The following is a 6873-nucleotide window of genomic DNA, read 5'->3' on the forward strand; positions in this document are numbered from 1 at the left end:
CTTCTCATTGCCTCACAACCAGTGTACCACCTGAGAATGTCCTTAAGTGAGCCAAGTTGGAGGTTGCTGTGATGCCACAGCACTCTACCCAAAGCAACAGCTTGAGACTCTGTCTCAAAAACAAAACAAACAAAAACAAAACAGTTAGGAATTCTTACCAGCCATGTACATCTGTGCACATATGTTGGGTGTCCTTATCCAAAGACCAGGCATATGGGTCAGTTATTTGCCACAGTGGTTAACTGAGGAGTGATTCTGGTATGGGAAACTGGGTGGTACGAAGATATACTGACCTCTCCCTTCCACACTCTGGCCTTCAACTCTGCCAAAAATTCAAAGGCCTCTTCAAAGTTAGACCCATTTCCTTGGCATCAATGAGAGTCGAATCCACCCTTCATTGTTTGGTTTTCCCCATTCTGAAGACCATCACCATTTCCAAGTTCATTGTCCAAAGTACTTTAATGCAGCCCATGCTGACAGTGAATAATTTAAATTGTTCTGATGAAATGAGAACTAACTCATATTTATGCAAATTCCCTGAGAGCCACCCACCCTCCTCATCTACCCACAAGACTCCGTGAGAAACTGGACTTCATGATAAGCAGAGATGCACTTCCTCTTCTGTTGGTTCTCAGAAGTTGCCAGGCTGGGCTGAAGGCACAAGGTTTCATCTGTGGGGTAAGTAGGCAGAGTGTCTTATCACAAAAAGTTAGAAGAATATTACTGTGGGTCTAGAAAAATCTGTCTCTGCTTACCTGCTGGAGGAGACTTCATCACATGTCCGGTTGCTCTGTCTCCTGAAAGTCCATATACATCATCTATCTCATGTTTATTTTTTCACTTCTGCTGGGACAAGGGGTGTTGTTATCTGGGAGAGTACAGCCTCCTCAGATGCATCAGCACACTCAGAGGAGGCAGAGAATTGTGTATTAAAGGGATTAAGGTGCACTAAAATGACAAATTTTCAATGAAGAGTGCAAAACAAATGTAGTTTATAACTAATTTGTTATGACAATGAGGAAAACAAAGTCTAAAAAAGTAAATGAGTTTCCTGAGAGCATATGGTGAATTGAGAACTTTTTCATACACCTCACTTCCATCAGAAATATGTCAGCGCAGCTAAACACCAGGCTAACAGTTGGAAGGGTTGTCTGCTTTATTTATGGTCAAATAAAGAGATAGGTCAATGTTTTTCAACCTGCTGGCTATAACACACTGGTGACAGGGGAATGACCATGAAACCATCCTAGTTTGTAGTAGTTAGCATGGCAGCAATCAAACATCAAAGGGACTATTATTTTCTTTTTTATTTTTATTTATTTTTATTTTTTCCCTTTTATTAAGTTACATAAACATAGATCATGAATACATTTATGTTTATGTGGGGTATAATGTGTTGATTTTTAAAATACAATTTGGAGTGCTTACATCAAACTAATTAATATAGCTTTCACCTCATTTACTTGATTATTGTGTTAAGACATATATGTTCTATACTTGACAGATTTGACTTGTACCCTTGCAATATGCTCCATAGGTGTGGTCCCACCATTTACCCTCCCTCTATCAAACCTCCCCCTTCCCTACCCTCTCCCTCCACTTCTCTGCTTCATCCTGAGTTATAGTTATGATCTATCTTTCATAAGAAACTATGAGTAAATATAAATTGGTTTCAAAAAAGTGCTGAGTACATTGGCTACTTTTTCTTCCATTCTTGAGATACTTTACTAAGGAGAATATGTTTCATCTCCATCCATGTAGGACTATTATTTTGTGAAATTTGGTTCACTCTTCTTTCTCTCTCTCTCTCCCTGTCCAAAAATATCTCCAAATCAGTGTCCCTAGAGGCCTTAGCTTTTGGGACAAATATTATAACTTCTTTTTATGTAAATGTGCTCACTTTAGTTAAATTTGTCTCAAACGGGGACTCAGAAAAGAATTGTCCTTGTTTGGACAGGGACTCTTGCATTGAGAGTTTCTCCAGAATATTTTAGAATACAATAGTTTTTGAAGGATGAGAAAGAAATCAAAAAGGGAGAGAAGGAAGGCAGGCAGAGAGAAACTAAGTTTAATATCTCCCATGGGACACAAGAGTCCCACTCCAGAATTTGATTTTCAACCAGGCAATATTGGTTACTGCAGAAATTGTGAGCTGGTGGTTCTCTAGTTCTGTATTCAAGGGAAAAGAGGATGTGACAGTCTCCAGTTTCCCATAGTGCCCATTGCCTTCTACCCTTGTCTTACTCATTTTTCCTGTCCAGCTGCCTGGTGACATTGGCATTTATGACCTTGCTTAGGTGGTTGTACATGGGCTTTGAGTCAGAGAGACTTTGTACACATCTTAGCTTTGCATTTTCTGAACAGCTTGACTGTGAGCAAGCAATATATTCTCTCTGAACCTCAATTTCTTCATCTGAAGAGTGGGGAGAAAATGGTCAGACCTACATCCTAAGATGCTTGTGGGATTTCAATGAGATGATAGCCACAAAGTTCTTACCAAGGCACTTGGCCCCATAGCAGAGCTCTTAGATGATTTTAGAGAGTGGTGATGGGAAGGATGAGAAATTTCTTACCCTAGGCTGAGGGTGAGGCATTGAGAGGCAATGGATGAGGCATTGAGAGTAAATTACTCCTTATGCATGCAGGCAGCCCTGAGGGGATCCAAACTGAAATACCAAAGCAGAACAGATGTGTTGAACAGGAGCATGGAGAAGGGACAGAGGTGCCAAGAGAAACCATTTTTAAGTAATTCTGTTTTCTCTTCTATTTATAAACTTCATTATTATTAATTTCTTCCTGCTACAGTAATATGCAAAATTTAGAATTACAAATAAATAAAAATGGATTTAAAATCACTCATACTGTCCTATGGACAAATTAAGTCTTAGAGAAAAATAAGTAATTAAAAAATTCATCCATAATGTCATTGTCCTGTTTGTATTTATAAGTCCTTTAAGTGTGATGTTATATACTTTGCTCTGTAATCTGCATTTTTGCTGATGCATAATCGTACCTTTGATGGGATACATTGATATCTTGATACATGCATATACAATGTGTAATGATAGGATCATAATACCCAACTTTTGTCCCAATGCTATATTATAATCATTTTTCCAAGTCACTTTAATAGCCTCTTACAACCTTAAATTTATTCATTGTATCACATTATTGGCCTTGCACAAATTTAAATGCTGCCTTTCTTCTTACTTACATTTTATGAATCTGCTTTCTTCAAACTACTTAGCCTATCCTCCCCATCAGCATCTTTGTCAGCCCTAGCCCTGCTCTTTGAGTGGCTTCACATACTTGCATAGCACATTATTTTTCCTAATGTGCACAAGAAGTTTTATCTTAGATCTCAGTGCTCATTGCCATTACCTTAGGATAGTGCTTTTTAGCTACTAAAATGATATATATACACAGGCAAGCACTTACTATGATACATTTTTTTCCTGAAAATATTATTGTTGGGGATTCATTGGAGGTACAAGATGTGTCACATATTGAGACCCCCACCCCCTTCCTTCTCTCTGCCCTTCCTTTCCCCCACCCCTCCGTCCTTCTCCCACCCCCCACTGTCCCCTTCACCCACCCCCCCACCATGTCATTGTCATCAAATCACACTAAGAACAATGTTTTCCACTTACATCCAGGTTAATACAAATGCTGTAAAATCTTCATTTTTTAAAATGGCTGAATAGTATTTTGTGGTATGCATGTACCACAGCTTGTTAATCCATTCCTGGGGTTGGGGGGCATTTAGACTGTTTCCACATTTTAGTGATTGTAAATTGAGCTGTGGTAAACAGTCTAGTACAAGTGTCCTTATGATAAAAGTTTTTTTTCCTTCTGGATAGATGCCTAATAATGGGATTGCAGGATCATTAGGAGGTCTAGCTTGAGTTCTTTGAGGTTTCTCCCTACTTCCTTCCAAAAACGTTGTACTAGTTAACAATTCCACCAGCAGTGTAAAAGTGTTCTCTTCTTTCCACATCTGTGCCAATATGTGCAGTTTTGCGATTTTGTGATGTGGGCCATTCTCACTGGGGTTAGATGATATCTCAGGGTGGTTTTAATTTGCATTTCTGTAATACTTAGGAATGATGAGCATTTTTTCATGTTTGCTAGCCGTTCATCTGTCTTCTTCAGAGAAGGTTCTGTTCATCTCTCTTCCCCATTGATATATGGGATTAGTGGCTTTTTTCCTGTGCATTAATTTAAGTTCTCTGCAGATTCTAGTTATTAAGCTTTTGTCTGATTTAAAATATGCAAATATCCTTTCCCATTGTATAGGTTGTCTATTTGTTTTGGTTGTGGTCTCTTTATCTGTACAGAAGCTTTTCAGTTTTATTAAGCCCCATTTGTTTATATTGGTGGTTATTGCAATTGCCATAGCAGTCGTCTTCACAAAGTCTTTCCCCAGGCTGATATCTTCCGGTGTTTTTTACTATGCTTTCATTGAGGATTTTTATCATCTCATCCCTTAAATTTAAGTCCTTTCTCCATCTTGAATTGATTTTTGTGAGTGGAGAGAGGTGTGGGTCCAGTTTTGCTTTTTTTGCATGTGGATATCCAGTTCTCTCAGCACCATTTATTGAATAGGGAGTCTCTCTCCAGTGTATATTCTTATTTGGTTTATCAAAGATTAGGTGGTTATAAGTTGTAAGTTTCATTTCCTGGTTTTCTATTTGATTTCAAATGTCTGTCTCTATTTTTGTGCCAGTGCCATGCTGTCTTGACTGCTATGGCCTTGTAGTACAGCCTAAAATCTGGTATGCTGTTGTCCCTGGCTTTATTTGTATTACTAAGAACTTCCTTAGCTATATGGGGTTTTCTCTGGTTCCATACAAAATGTAGAATACTTTTTTCCAAGTCTTGAAAGTACAATGTTGGTACTTTCATAAAGATGGCATTGAATTGGTAGATTGCTTTGGAAAGTATAGACATTTTAACAATGTTGATTCTTCCCAGCCATGATCATGGAATGTTCTTCCATTTGTTAGTGTCTTCTGCTATTTCCTTACTTAGGGTTTCATAATTTTCTTTGTAGAGGTCCCTCACCTAGATATTCCTAGGTATTTCTTATTTTTGAAACTAGGGTGAAAGGAGTTCTGTCCTTAATTAGTTTCTCATCTTGGCTGTTATTGGCATGTACAAAGGCTACTGACTTGTGGACATTGATTTAATATCCTGAGGCATTACTGTATTTTTTGATGACTTCCAAGAGTCTTGTGGTTGAGTTTTTGGGGTTTTTTAAGCATAAGATCATATTATCAACAAAGAGGGAGAGTTTGATCTCCTTTGCTCCCATTTGGATGCCCTTTATTTTCTTGTCTTGCCTAATTGTATTAGCTAGAACTTCCAGCAGTGTGTTGAATAGTAATAGCGACAGAGGACAACCTTTTCTGGTTACAGTTCTAAGTGGAAAAGCTTTCAGTTGAGCTCCATTCAGTAAAATATTAGCTGTGGGTTTTTCATAGATAGCTTCAATCAGTTTAAGAAATGTGCCATGTATGCCTATCCTCTTCAGTGTTCTAATTAGAAAAGGATGCTGGATTTTATCAAATGCTTTTTCTGCATCTATTGAGAGGACCATATCTTTGTTTTTGCTTCTGTTGATATGGTGAATAACATTTATGGACTTGGTATTAAACCAGCCTTGCATCCTTGGGATGAAACATATTTGATCATGATGTATGACTTTTTTGATGAAAAACTGTAATCTATTGGCTAGAATTTTGTTGAGAATTTTTTCATCTATATTCATTAGTGAAATTGGCCTGAAGTTCTCCTTTTTAGTTTGCTCGTTTCCTGGTTTTGGTATCAGGTAATGTTTGCTTCATAGAATGTGTTGGGGAAGATTGCTTCCCCCTCAATTTTTTGGAATAATTTCTTTATATATATATATTTATATATCTTTTATTAAGTCATATATACATAGACCATAAATACATATTGAACACAAATGTCTTACTGCTGTGATTAAGTAAATTAAATGAAAGCTATGTTAATTAGTAGGATGCAAACACTCCAATTTGTACAAATAATCAACACATTGAATTTTTTAGCTAGTCTGACCAAAGAATTATCAATTTTATTTATTTTTTCAAAAAACAAAATCCTTGTTTCATTGATTTTCTTTCTTTCTTTTTTTTAAGGATTTAACAGAATTTTTATTTTTTTATTAAGTCATTTGTACATAGATCATAAATACATTTATGCCATTATGGTGTTGATTATTTGTACAAATTAGAGTGCTTACATCCTACTAAACAACTTAGCCTTCACCTCATTTACCCAATTACAGCATTAAGACCTTTGTGTTCTACACTTGATAGCTCCAACTTGTGCTTGCAATATGCTCCATAGGTGTGGTCTCCTTACTAACCCTCCTTCTATCAACCCACCCACCTCCCTTCCCCTCTCTCTCTCCTTCTCATCTTCATCCTAGGCTATAGTTGTGTTTCATTTTTCATATGCAAGTGTGAGTGATTATAAATTGGTTTCAAAGTAGCACTGAGTACATTGGTTATATATTTTTTCCATTCCTGAGATACTTTACTAAGAAGAATATTTTCCAGCTCCATCCATGTAAACATAAAAGAGGTAAAGTCTTCATTTTTTAAAAATACTGCATAGAATTCCATGGTGTACATATACCACAATTTATTAATCCATTCATGGTTCAATGGGCATTTGGGTTTCTTCCATGACTTGGCAATTATGAATTGAGCTGCAATGAAAAATCTGGTGCAAATATCTTTGTTGCTAAATGATTTTTGGTCTTTTGGATATACACCTAGAATAGGAATTGCAGGATTAAATGACAGGTCTACATTTAGATCCCTGAGTGTTCTCCAAACTTCCTTC

General features: G+C 37.0%; 1 protein-coding gene across 1 annotated transcript in view; it reads left to right on the top strand.

The window, feature by feature from the left end:
- The first annotated feature begins 642 nt into the window (after nt 1-642).
- LOC111727852 (adhesion G protein-coupled receptor E4-like) overlaps nt 643-6873 on the top strand; it is a 156096-nt gene continuing 149865 nt past the window's right edge. Inside the window, exon 1 of the mRNA XM_023518082.1 lies at nt 643-678. The gene's annotated coding sequence lies outside the window, so the exon portion shown is untranslated. The remainder of the gene's footprint in view (nt 679-6873) is intronic.

The sequence above is a fragment of the Otolemur garnettii genome, unplaced genomic scaffold (genome assembly GCF_000181295.1).
Source record: "Otolemur garnettii isolate 467f Iridium unplaced genomic scaffold, OtoGar3 scaffold00127, whole genome shotgun sequence".
Lineage (NCBI taxonomy): Eukaryota > Metazoa > Chordata > Mammalia > Primates > Galagidae > Otolemur > Otolemur garnettii.